General features: G+C 45.0%; 2 protein-coding genes across 7 annotated transcripts in view; one reads left to right on the top strand and one right to left on the bottom strand.

Annotated features, from left to right (window-relative positions):
* Positions 1-13,370, bottom strand: part of BORCS7 (BLOC-1 related complex subunit 7) — a 228,286-nt gene that overhangs the window by 10,615 nt on the left and 204,301 nt on the right. The gene's annotated exons all lie outside the window — the stretch shown is intronic.
* The window catches only part of ARL3 (ADP ribosylation factor like GTPase 3), a 537,289-nt gene that overhangs the window by 346,596 nt on the left and 177,323 nt on the right, over positions 1-13,370 (top strand). The window lies entirely within an intron of this gene.

The following is a 13,370-nucleotide window of genomic DNA, read 5'->3' as shown; positions in this document are numbered from 1 at the left end:
CAGTGGCTCAATCTCAGCTCACTACAACATCCGCCTCCTGAGTTCAAGTGATTCTCCTGTCTCAGCCTCCCGAGTAGCTGGGATTACAGGCTGGGATCACGCCACTACACGCCAACCTGGGTAACAGAGTGAGACTCCGTCTAAAAATAAAAACATAAAAAAGAAGACAGACATTGTCAAAAGAGAAGAAAGAGAAATAATAATAGGAAAGTTATAGAAAACTATTCATGCCAAAAAATGCAATACAGCCTCGTTTAGGTTAAATAACTGTACTTGGTTTCCAATAGTTTGTGGTAATTATTCATGCCTTAAATGTAGTAGTAGAAAAACTAATATATTACTAGAACTCATTTGAAATCTGTTTCACCTGGGCCAGGGCTCATTTTAAAAATATTTATTTTTAGTAATTTGCATTTTCCAGATTTCTGCAATGATGTATAACTTTTATAATATGGTGGTGAGGGTGTGAAGCAACACATTTTGTGTGTGTGTGTGTTTTTTAATTCCCGTTTCTTATTTGTGATTGGGGTGAAATATCAGAAGGTCGGCTTGGCAGTCACTGTAGGAGTAGAAAGTAGCCATTCATATTTCCCTACCAGCTGGTTGACCCCACTGAGGCCCCTGCCTGGATCTTAGGATTCAGGCCTCTCCACTTGTCAGTCCAGCTCTCAGGCTTTACTCACGATCTCCTCATCCAGTCTACCCCATGCACCAGCACCAATTTCACCCTCCTAAGACACCACTGTCATCTTGCTGCTCCCTGCTGCAGTGCTCTCAATAGCTCCTACAGCCTCCCTATACCCTTTATACCCTTCTATTCCAGGGCTCCAGAGCCTGATTCAGTGTACATCTCAGATCTTTCTCAGGGATCCCCCACAACACACCTCTTCATCTTTTCAGCTAAGGCCATCACCATTTCCCTCATGCCATGCTCCTTCCAGCCTCTGCTACTCTCCCTTCCAGCAACACCCTTCTCTCCCTACTCCTTCACATCTCTACCTAACAGTTGTGAGGCAGGAGGTGGGACTGGACTCAGGAAGGTGAACTCTACTCTGGAGGCAGGGCTCAGACACCAGACCAAATTCAGGACCAGTTAAACAGATCTGGCGCAGGCTGGGCACAGTGGCTCACGCCTGTAATCCTTACACTTTGGGAGGCTGACGCAGGCAGATTGCCTGAGCTCAGGAGTTCAAGACCGCCCTGGCAACATGGCGAAACCCTGTCTCTACTAAAATACAAAAATTAGCCGGTGTGATGGTGTGTGCCTGTAGTCCCAGCTACTTGGGAGGCCGAGGCATGAGAATCGCTTGAACATGGGAGGCGGAGGTTGCAGTGAGCCAAGATCGTACCAATACACTCCAGCCTGGGCAACAAAGTGAGGTTCCATCTCAAAAAAAAACCAGGTCCAGGGCAGAAGCAGCTTTCCATAAGACACACCCACCAGTGTGCCATGTCACTTTACCATTGCCTTGGCAACACCCAGATATTAACACCCCTTTCCATGGCAATAACTTGATGGCCTGAAAATTACTACCTCATCCTAGAAATTTCTATATAACCACCCCTTAATTTGCATATAATTAAAAGTGGCTGTAAATATGAGTGCAGCTCTGCCTCTGAGCTATGACTTTGGGCACACTACCCCTGAGTAGCCCTGCTCCACGAGGAGCAGCACCTCTGCTGCTCTGTGCACTGCTGCTTGCTGGCTACCACCACCAGCTTGCCCTGGAATTCTTTCTTAGGTGAAGCCAAGAACCCGCCTGGGCTAAGCCCCAGTTTAAGGTTTGCCTGACTGTCCTGCATCAGTCCTAGCTCTCCTTCAAGGCCTACCTCAAATCCCCTTTCTTTCATGAAAGTTTCTCATGGGTTTCATCCCAGCCCACACCTCTGGCTGCAAATGGCCTTAAAAATCTGAACAACATTTGAAAATTCTGAGTAATGGGCAACCAGGCAGTCTGACTTACGAGGCCTGGCCAGCTCTTCTTCATCATGAGGCCCCCTACCTGTGCCTTCCTGCCTAATTCCAGCAGCCTTCACTTCAGTCGTCACTGAACCTGCAGACAGACCACTCCCAGAGGCAGGGACAGATGCCATCTCCCACCTCTGTGAGCCTCAACTAACAACTCCTTGTTGGCCCTTCTCTTCTATAATGATTGACACCAAGAATGTCCACTACCTTGGGGCTGTGATTTCATCTGGTAATATCAATTTTTTTTTTTTTTTTTTTTTTTGAGACGGAGTCTTACTCTGTCACCCAGGCTGGAGTGCAGTGGCGTGATCTCAGCTCACTGCAGCCTCCACCTCCCAGGTTCAAGCAATTCTTCTACCTCAGCCTCCCAAGTACCTGGGATTACAGATGCACAGCACCATGACCGGCTAATTTATGTATTTTTAGTAGAGACGGGGTTTTGGCATGTTGGTCAGGCTGGTCTCAAACTCCTGGCCTCATGTGATCTGCCCGCATCAGCCTCCCAAAGTGCTGGGATTATAGGCGTGGGGCACTGCGCCCAGCCTGAGAGGTAAATTTTTTGAAAGGTAAGCTTTAGTGGAACAATCCTGAAGAACAACACAAGAGGAATAGCAGGTTACCAGTAAGATGTCAGCCAATTTGTTCCAGCCACTTTTGAATCCATGTCCTATAATCTAAAATTTAGTTCTCTTTCCCTAAGCTGAGCGCTTTCTATCATGTCAGTATCTATGTTATGAAGAAAAGGAGACTTAGGTGAGATGTATGTATTTATCACAACTGCTGCATCAATTGCCTAGGACTTCAACAGCTTCATGGAAGTCTGGGAAATGTTCATGCATAAGGTTATTGCCTTAGCTGACTGAAAATTGCCCCATACAGTGGTACATACCAACCCTTAGTGAGGCCTTTTAAAGAACAAACAGGTTGAAAAATGGGTTAAAGTAAGCAAATACAGCATCTGTCTTTAGAGCTATCAACTCAGGAATTCTCTCAATTATGAAATCTTGCAGAGAAGTTATTTTTCTTTCTCAAAATCCAGATAATGACAATATTCCTTACTCCAGATCAGGCATTTTTTCATCATCACTGTCTTGTGAATGATCGTCTGCTCCATCTGCTAAATCTACATCTTCTTCACCACCTATATTGTTCATCATCTCAGAGAAATGATCAAAATCAGACATGGCTTCATCTGAATCATCTTCCCAGTCTTTCCAATGATTGGAGTCCACACTCAGCTAGTTAAGCTTTGCCCTTTGTTTTGTTAACCTTTGCCATGACTGGCCACATTTTCCTTTTTGTAAACAAATAAAATTGATCTGTCCATTCTTTTATGCTTGAAGTCATTTGGATCAATACAGTGAAAAATATCGATTTCAAATAAATGCTTAAAATGGTCACTTCCAAGAAGTGGCTGTACGAGGGCTTCTGCATGGCTAGCAGAGCAGCGGTCCCGACCACAGTGCATGCCCTGAGCTCTCCGCCTCCCCTACCTGCCCGTGAGGTGACAGCAGTGCCACAAGCAGCCCACAGCAGGGTGGAACACCCACATCGACAACCTCGTGGTGGAAGGGACCTGTAGGACGCAGCCATCGTGGGCTACAAGGACTTGCCTTCCATCCAGGCCACCATCCCTGGGAAAACCTTTGTCAACATCTGGCCAACTGAGGCTGATGTCCTGATTGGCAAAGACTGGTCAAGTTTTTTTGCGAATGGAGTGACACTTGGGGGCCAGAAATGTTCTGTGATCCGAAACCCACTGCTGCAGGATGGAGAACTGACCCATCTTTGTACCAAGAGCAGCGATGGAGCTCCCACCTTCAATGTCACTGTTACCATGACTGTCAGGACGCTAGAGTTGCGGGCAGTCAGGGACCCCGAACGGAGGGACTGGCTGGAGCCACGGCAGAGGAACATAAATTGTCAATATTTCATTTTAATATGGACATTTATCAGTTTCCAAATAATACTTTTATAATTTCTTATGCCTGTCTTTATTTAATCTCTTAATCCTGTTATCTTCATAAGCTGAGGATGTATGTCACCTCAGGACCACTGTGATAATTGTGTTAACTGTACAAATTGATTGTAAAACATGTGTTTGAACAATATGAAGTCAGTGCACCTTGAAAAAGAACAGAATAATAGTGATTTTTAGGGAAAAAGGAAAGACAACCATAAGGTCTGACTGCCTGTGGGGTCAGGCAAAAGAGCCATATTTTCCTTCTTGCAGAGAGCCTATAAACAGATGTGCGAGTAGGGAAGATATCGCTAAATTCTTTTCCTAGCAAGGAATAGTAATATTAATATTAATGCCCTGGGAAACTAATGCATTCCTGGGGGAAGATCTATAAATGGCCGCTCTGGGAATGTCTGTCTTGTGCAGTTGAGATAAGGACTGAGATACGCCCTGGTCTCCTGCAGTACCCTCAGGCTTACTAGGGTGGGGAAAAACTCCACTCTGGTAAATTTGTAGTCAGACCAGTTCTCTGCTCTCAGACCCTGTTTTCTGTTGTTTAAGATGTTTATCAAGACAATACGTGCACCGCTGAACATAGACCCTTATCTGTAGTTCTGCTTTTGCCTTTCTCCTTGTGATCTTTGTGGGACCCTTATCAGTAGTTCTGCTTTTGCCCTTTGTCCTGTTCTCTCAGAAGCATGTGATCTTTGTTAGACCCTTATTAGTAGTTCTGCTTTTTGCCCTTTGAAGCATGTGATCTTTGCACCTACTCCCTGTTCTTGCACCCTCTCCCCTTTTTGAAACCCTTAATAAAAACTTGCCGGTTTGAGGCTCAGGCGGGCATCATGGTCCTACCAATATGTGATGCCACCCCCAGCAGCCCAGGTATAATATTCGTCTCTTTATACTGTCTCTCTTTATTTCTCAGCCGGCTGACACTTATGGAAAATATAACATATGTTGAAATATTGGGGGTGGGTTCCCCCAATATCTGGTGTGCCAATGTGGTTTTCTTTTTCCTAAGTGCATGTGGGAACCCGATTCCCTTTCATAGGTGCAGAGAAACGTTCATCGATCCAGTCCACAGAAACGCTTGTTTGGCCCCCTGATGATTGGTGAGTTGTCTGTGTATTGTCCAGGGTAACTATGGGTCACACACAGTCTAAACATTATGCTTATCTCTGCTATATTAAACTCCTGTTAAAACCGGGGCAGGGGGAGTTCAGGTACCCATGGAAAACATGGGCACCCTATTCAGGGTGGTGGAAGAACACTGTCCTTGGTTTTCCGAAAAGGGAATGTTAGATATGGAATTATGGGATAGTGTTGGTGCAAAATTCTGGGAACTGGTCCCGACAGGAAATTATGTTCCCATCACTGTTTGGGGTGACTGGGCCTTGGTATGTGCCATCCTAATGTAATACCAATCCCGTGACCCCCTGCAGTTACCACAGTTTTCTGAATCTGGAGACCTTCCACCTTTTCCTCAGCTTTCCTCTCCCGCTTGGCCTTCACTATCTGTTCAGCCTCTCTCTCCCTTCGTCTGCTCCTCCCCACCTGAGGATATTGAAGATTCAATATCTAACTCTGGTGACTTTGGCTTAACGTCACCCCCTGATGATCTTATTTCTTTTTAGCTTCATAAGCTGAGGATGTTTGTCACCTCAGGACCACTGTGATAATTGTGTTAACTGTACAAATTGATTATAAAATATAGGTGTTTGAACAATATGAAATCGGTGCACCTTGAAAAAGAACAGAATAATAGCAATTTTTAGGGAACATGGGAAGACAAACATAAGGTCTGACTGCCTGTGGGATCGGGCAAAAAGAGCCATATTTTCCTTCTTGCAGAAAGGCTATAAATGGACGTGCAAGTAGGGAAGATATCACTAAATTCTTTTCGTAGCAAGGAATATTAATATTAATATCCTGGGAAAGGAATGCGTTCCTGGGGGCCGGTCTATAAACAGCTGCTCTGGGAATGTCTGCCTTGTGCAATTGAGATAAGATCTGAGATATGCCTGGTCTCAGTTTGAGATATGCCTGAGGGTACTCCCTCAGGCTTACTAGGGTGGGGAAAAACTGCACCCTGGTAAATTTGTGGTCAGATCGGTTCTCTGCTCTCAAACCCTGTTTTCTGGTGTTTAAGATGTTTATCAAGACAATACGTGCACCGCTGAATGTAGACCCTTATCTGTAGTTCTGCTTTTGCCCTTTGCCTTATGATCTTTGTTGGACCCTTATCAGTAGTTCTTTTGCCCTTTGTTTTGTTCCCTCAGAAGCATGTGATCTTTGTTAGACCCTTATTAGTAGTTCTACTTTTTGCCCTTTGAAGCATGTGATCTTTGTACCTACTCCCTGTTCTTACACCCCCTCCCCTTTTTGAAATCCTTAATAGGCTGGGCGTGGTGGCTCATGCCTGTAATCCCAGCACTTTGGGAGGCCAAGGTGGGTAGATCACGAGTTCAGGAGATCAAGACCATCCTGGCTAATACAGTGAAACCCCGTTTCTACTAATAATACAAAAAAATTAGCCAGGCGTGGTGGCAGGCACCTGTGGTCCCAGCTACTCGGGAGTCTGAGGCAGGAGATTGGCATGAACCCAGGATACTGAGCTTGCAGTGAGCCGAGATTGTGCCACTGCACTCCAGCCTGGGTGACAGAGCAAGACTCTGTCTCAAAAAAAAAAATAGAAAAGAAGAAAAAGTAACCCATAATAAAAACTTGCTGGTTCGAGGCTCAGGCGGGCATCATGGTCCTACCAATATGTGATGCCGCCCCTGGTGGCCCAGCAGTTAAATTCCTCTCTTTATACTGTCTCTCTTTATTTCTCAGCCAGCCAACAGTTATGGAAAATAGAAATAACCTACGCTGAAATATTGGGGGCATGTTCCCCCAATATCTCGCATGCCAACATAGTTTTCTTTTTCCTAAGTGCATGTGGGAACACAATTCCCTTTGGAAGGTGCGGAGAAACGTTCATCAGTCCGGTCCACAGAAACACTTGTTTGGCTCCCTGAAGACTGGTGAATTGTCTGTGTATTGTGCGGGGTAACTATGGGTCACGCAGAGTCTAAACATTATGCTTATCTCTGCTATATTAAACTCCTGTTAAAACAGGGGGGAGTTCGGGTACTCTTGGAAAATATGGTCACCCTATTCAGAGCGCTGGAAGAACACTGTCCTTGGTTTCCTGAAAAGAGAACGTTAGATGTGGAACTATGGGATCATATTGGTGCAAAATTCCAGGAACTGGTCCTGACAGGATATTATGTTCCCATCACTGTTTGGGGTGACTGGGCCTTGGTACATGCCATCCTAATGACATACCAATCCCGTGACCCCCTGCAGTTACCACAGTTTTCTGAATCTGGAGACATACCACCTTTTCCTCAGCTTTCCTCTCCCACTCGGCCTTCGCTATCTGCTCAGCCTCTCTCTCCCTTCATCTGCTCCTCCCCCACCTGAGGATATTGAAGATTCAATATCTAACTCCGGTGACTTTGGCTTAACGTCACCCTCTGATGATCTTATTTCTTTTCATGAAGAGCCGGTACTTGTAGCTCCCGTGGCCCCTACTCGGACAGCCCGGGACTATATCTATGCTAACTCTTCACTCTTCAAACCTTTGCAGCCTTTGCCTCTGGAGCCATCTAATGACTCCAGGACTAAACTACAATTTACCTGTAATTCTGCAGGCCCTTCCCTGTCCATTGCAGCCCCTCACCCTCCTGTCATTTCGGTCCCTCAGCCGGTCATTTTGCCATCCACTCAACCTGCTTCTCTGTACCAATCTTCACACTTGGATACACCTGCCACTCTTGTTGCACAGGATTGGGCAATAATCACTGGTATGCTTCTGCCTCTTCTCCTCCTCCAAAGCCCATTTCTCATGCTGTCATACCGGTCTGACCTCCTCAACCTCAGTTCCCCTTATCTACACATACTTTTCCTGTCACTTCTATGCCGACTCCATCTCATGTGCCTGTTCTTGAAACTTCCATGCTACACTTATTACGCCAAAACAAAAAAGCAAGTAGATTAGAGGCGTGGCCTTATCCAGTCACGCTGGAACCTTGCAATGCTCAAGGGGTACAAATGGGTTGATATGCACCACTCTATCTTACTTTTTTTTTTTTTTTTTTTTTTTTTGAGACAGAGTCTCGCTCTGTCGCCCAGGCTGGAGTGCAGTGGCCGGATCTCAGCTCACTGCAAGCTCCGCCTCCCAGGTTTACGCCATTCTCCTGCCTCAGCCTCCCGAGTAGCTGGGACTACAGGTGCCCGCCACCTCACCCGGCTAGTTTTTTGTATTTTTTAGTAGAGACGGGGTTTCACTGGGTTAGCCAGGATGGTCTCGATCTGCTGACCTCGTGATCCGCCCGTCTCGGCCTCCCAAAGTGCTGGGATTACAGGCTTGAGCCACCGCACCCGGCCTATCTTACCTTTTTAAAAGAATTCAAGAATGCTTGTACTCAGTATGGTCCTACTTCTCCATATGTTAAAATGGTATTACAGACTGTTTGTACTGAGGTCATTTTGCTTCCTTTAGACTGGGACCTTTTGGCAAAATCTCTTCTAACTCCATCTCAGCATTTACAATTCTGTCCCTGGTGGTCAGAGGAGGCCCGTCTGCAGGCTCAGCTAAATCGGGCTGATGGCATTCTAATTACTCAGGCTCGGCTCACAGGCTCCAATAATAACTCTGACACTACCGCCCAATTAGGCTTTGATGCTCTCACCACAGAACAAGTAACAAAGTTGTGTATGACAGCTTGGGTAAATTACACATCCCAGGCCAAGGTCCTGTTTCTTTTACTACTGTTAAACAGGGTCACAATGAATTATATCCTGATTATTTGGCTAAATTACAAGATGCTGTTGAAAAATCTGTCTCTGATGAGCACGCTCAAGGTATTCTTCTTTGTGTGTTAGCTTTTGAGAATGCGAACCACGAGTGTAAAATGGCCATGCGTTCTGTCCAACGACAAAGTTTACATGATCACGAGGTGTTGCCTGCATATATTAAAGCTTGTGAAGGCATTGGATTGGAGACCCACAAAGCTATTCTGTGGGCACGGACCATGAAGGATTGCAGTCAAACTGACTCGACTGATTCTTTCCTTGGAGCCTGCTGTAATTGTGGTCAACTTGGTCATACTCGAAAAAATTGCACTGTTAGAAACTTAAAGGCGGCCAAACTGGCTCAAAAAACAGCCAAATGCTCCTGCTACTGTTTGTCCTCATTGTCATAAAGGTAAACATTGGGCAAGTACTTGCCACTCTTAAGTCTGATATAGATGGAAATTCCTTGCCACAGAACCAGGGAAATGGGAAGCGGGGCCAGTCCCAGCCCCCAATATCAAATGGGACACCTCAGACTCAGATCAATGTTGCGTTCCCGCTTCAAGCGGTCCCAACGCAGCCCCCAGCAAAAATAAATTTACCTACAGCCAACCCAGATGGGTCCCAGCCTCTTCTGTCTCAGTACAATGCTTGTCCACCTCCACAGTTGGGGGCGGGACAGTCGATCTCTGCAGTACCGTTCCTCTAAATTTACTACCTAATTCTTTGCCTTTAATTCCCAGACCAATACCTGGGAACCTGGAACAATCATAACATGGGGAAGAGGGTATGCTTGTGTTTCACCTGGAGATCATCAGTCACCTGTCTTGGTGCCCACTAGAAGACTTAAACTTTGTGTGAATACTGACAGTAAAAACCACAGGGAAGAGACGTCTGCATCAGAGAACACCCTCACACCTGGTGAAGTCTGTGCCGACTCCTCAGAAACCGGCGCGCCAAATCAAAAAGGGTCTTGTTCAATCCTTCCTAAAGGCAACAGAGACCCCTCTAACTAATCCCACTTCTAATTCCCTTTCTTTTTCTCCTTATGAACCTAAAAATCTCACCATTTCTATTAGCCTGAAAATAACATCCCCCTGTTCTTCTATTCCTCCTTCAGCATGGATCTTGCTTACAATAGGTTTTATTTAATAATTCTGGCCGGGTGCAGTGGCTCACGCCTGTGTTCCCAGCACTTTGGGAGGCCGAGGTGGGCAGATCACAAGGTCAGCAGATCGAGACAGTTCTGGCTAGCATGGTGAAACCGCATCTCTACTAAAAATACAAAAAATTAGCCGGGCGTGGTGGCGGGTGCCTGTAGTCCCTGCTACTCGGCAGGCTGAGGCAGGAGAATGGTGTGAACCTGGGAGGCAGAGCTGGCAGTGAGCAGAGATCGTGCCACTGCACTCCAGCGTGGGCGACAGAGCGAGACTCCGTCTCAAACAAACAAACAAACAAAAAATCTCCTCCTTATACTTTCTGTCTCACCAGTTTCCCCTCACACTTATTTACCTGCTACACAAAATTATTCTTATTGGGCTTATGTGCCTTTCCTCCACTTATTTGACCTCTCACCTGGATGGATGATCCTTTGGAAATATACTAATGATAGTGTGTGGATATCTGGAGCTACAGATGACCATTGCCCTGCTCAACCAGGAAAAGAAGGCACTGCATTTAATGTTACTGTGGGTTATAGATACCCTCCTCTGTGCCTCGGACATGTACCTGCTTGTATCCATCTGGAACTCAATTCTGGGCTGCTTACCTTCTGAAGAGATCAGCCACAGGGGAATGGGAACATTTGGTCTCCAGCCTCTCCCTTTCTCCTTTAAGACAAATGAAAGGGGGAGTAATAGGAGATACCCCATACTTTCAATATAAACCTGTAGGAAAACCATGTCCTAAAAATTTTGAGGGCCCATCTAAAACTTTAATTAGGGAAGGTTGTGTTAATTCACATGCAGTAGTATTAAAAAATGACTCATATGGTTTAGTAATAAACTGGGCACCAAAGGGCTATTTGACAAACAATTGCTTCTCTGGCAGAAGGGAATGCCTGGAGGCTACTTATTTTATTTCTTATTGGGAGGACAAGGATCATCATCCTACTTTGCATAGGAAGTTCAGCTTGTTCTGTCCCTTAAAATGGGAAGATAAGGGCATTACCCTCCGCCCCCACCGCCAAGGCCTCGTATGATGTTCCCATTCTGAGCCCAGAACACCCAGAACTTTGGAAATTGGCTATTGCCATGTCCCAGACTACAAGTATGGGAAGGGAAAACTTTTCTGTCCGTTGTCCCCACTACCACCCCTCACAACCGTGATTCTGAACCCCATGATAAATTCCCTTTGAACCCTTTTCCCCTTTTTGATGCCAATCCTCCTTTATGGGACTCTGATTGGCATTATGATAATTCTTCTTGACCCAAGTATGCCCCTCTACCTCTTCAGCATCCCCGGGCACCTCGGATTGCTTCTTTATGGCAGAGAACATCAGGCGTTGCCACAGCCACTCCTCTCCCTCAGTATCAACATAGATTCAAACATTCTGTTTTGTTTACCTCCAGCCTGACTATTCCTATACAGAGTTGTGTTAAGCCTCCTTACATGCTGTTAGTGGGAAATATCAAAATTTGGATGAACAATCAAACTGCCCAATGCATTAATTGTCATTTATACACTTGTGTTAACTCCTGTTTTGACTTTAGGAAAAGTGTAATGTTGGTTCAAGCTCAAGAAGGAATCTGGATACCAGTAACTTTACCCAGACCTTGGGAATCTTCCCCCTCAGTACATTTAATTAATGAAGTGTTACAACTAATTTTCAAAAGATCTAAGAGATTTGTTTTCACTTTAATTGCTGTGATCATGGGCCTAATTACAGTCACTGCACTGGCCATCACTGCCAGAGTGGCATTACACCAATCTATTCAAGTGACTCATTTTGTTAATGATTGGCAAGCCAATTCCATCCAAATGAGGAATTCTCAACAAGGCATTGATCAAAAATTAGCTGGTCAAATTAATGATTAAGACAGTCTGTTATTTGGCTTGGGGATCGGCTAATGAGTCTCGAACATCACATGCAAATGCAATGTGATTGGAACACTTCTGATATCTGTATCACACCATATTCCTACAATGAGATTGATCATTCATGGGAAATAGTCAAAAGACACCTTCTGGGTAGATAATTTATCCTTGGACATAACTAAAGAAACAAATTTTTGAAGCCTCTCAAGCTCATTTATCCGTTATGCCTGGAGCTGTGGCGTTAGATCAGGTGGCAGAAAGTCTTTCTAGACTAAACTCCATGACTTGGATTAAGTCTATTGGGGGCTCCACTGTAGTAAATTTTGGAATCATGTTTCTCTGTTTAATGGGCTTGTTTTTAGTGTGTCAGATTAGTCAAAGAATCCTGTGTCAAAACCAAGATAATGAACAGCCTTCATCGCCATGGCACATTTATATAAAAAGAAAGGGAGAAATGTTGCGGGAAGTCAGGGACCCTGAATGGAGGGACCGGCTAGAGCCACGGCCAAGGAACATACATTGTGAAGATTTCATTTTGATATGGACATTTATCAGTTCCCAAATAATACTTTTCTAATTTCTTATGTCTGTGTTTACTTTAATCTCTTAATCCTGTTATCTTCATAAGCTGAGGATGTATGTCACCTCAGGACCACTGTGATAATCGTGTTAACTTTACAAATTAATTGTAAAACATGTGTGTTTGAACAATATGAAATTGGTGCACCTTGAAAAAGAACAGAATAATAGCGATTTTTAGGGAACAAGGGAAGATAACCATAAGGTCTGACTGCCTGTGGGGTCGGGCAAAAAGAGCCATATTTTCCTTCTTGCAGAGAGCCTATAAACGTATGAGTAGGGAAGATATCGCTAAATTCTTTTCCCAGCAAGGAATATTAATATTAGTACCCTGGGAAAGGAATGCATTCCTTGGGGGAGGTCTATAAACAGCCGCTCTGGGAATGTCTGTCTTGCGCAGTTGAGATAAGGACTGAGATACGCCCTGGTCTCCTGCAGTACCCTAAGGCCTACTAGGGTGGGGAAAAACTCCGCCCTGGTAAATTTGTGGTCAGACCGGTTCTCTGCTCTCAAACCCTGTTTTCTGGTGTTTAAGATGTTTATCAAGACAATACATGCACCGCTGAACATAGACCTTTATCAGTAGTTCTGCTTTTGCCTTTTGCATTGTGATCTTTGTTGGACCCTCATCAGTAGTTCTGCTTTTGCCCTTTGTTTTGTTCCCTCAGAAGCATGTGATCTTTGTTAGACCCTTATTAGTAGTTCTGCTTTTTGCCCTTTGAAGCATGTGATCTTTGTACCTACTCCCTGTTCTTACACCCCCTCCCCTTTTTGAAACCCTTAATAAAAACTTGCCGGTTTGAGGCTCAGGCGGGCATCATGGTCCTACTGATATGTGATGCCACCCCCGGCAGCCCAGCTGTAAAGTTCCTCTCTTTATACTGTCTCTCTTTATTTCTCAGCTGGCCAACACTTATAGAAAGAACCTATGTTGAAATATTGGGGGTGGTTCCCCCAATACGCTAGTCCTGCTGATGAGCA

Source organism: Macaca thibetana, chromosome 9 (genome assembly GCF_024542745.1).
Source record: "Macaca thibetana thibetana isolate TM-01 chromosome 9, ASM2454274v1, whole genome shotgun sequence".
Lineage (NCBI taxonomy): Eukaryota > Metazoa > Chordata > Mammalia > Primates > Cercopithecidae > Macaca > Macaca thibetana.
This window is presented reverse-complemented; position numbering and strand designations above follow the sequence as displayed.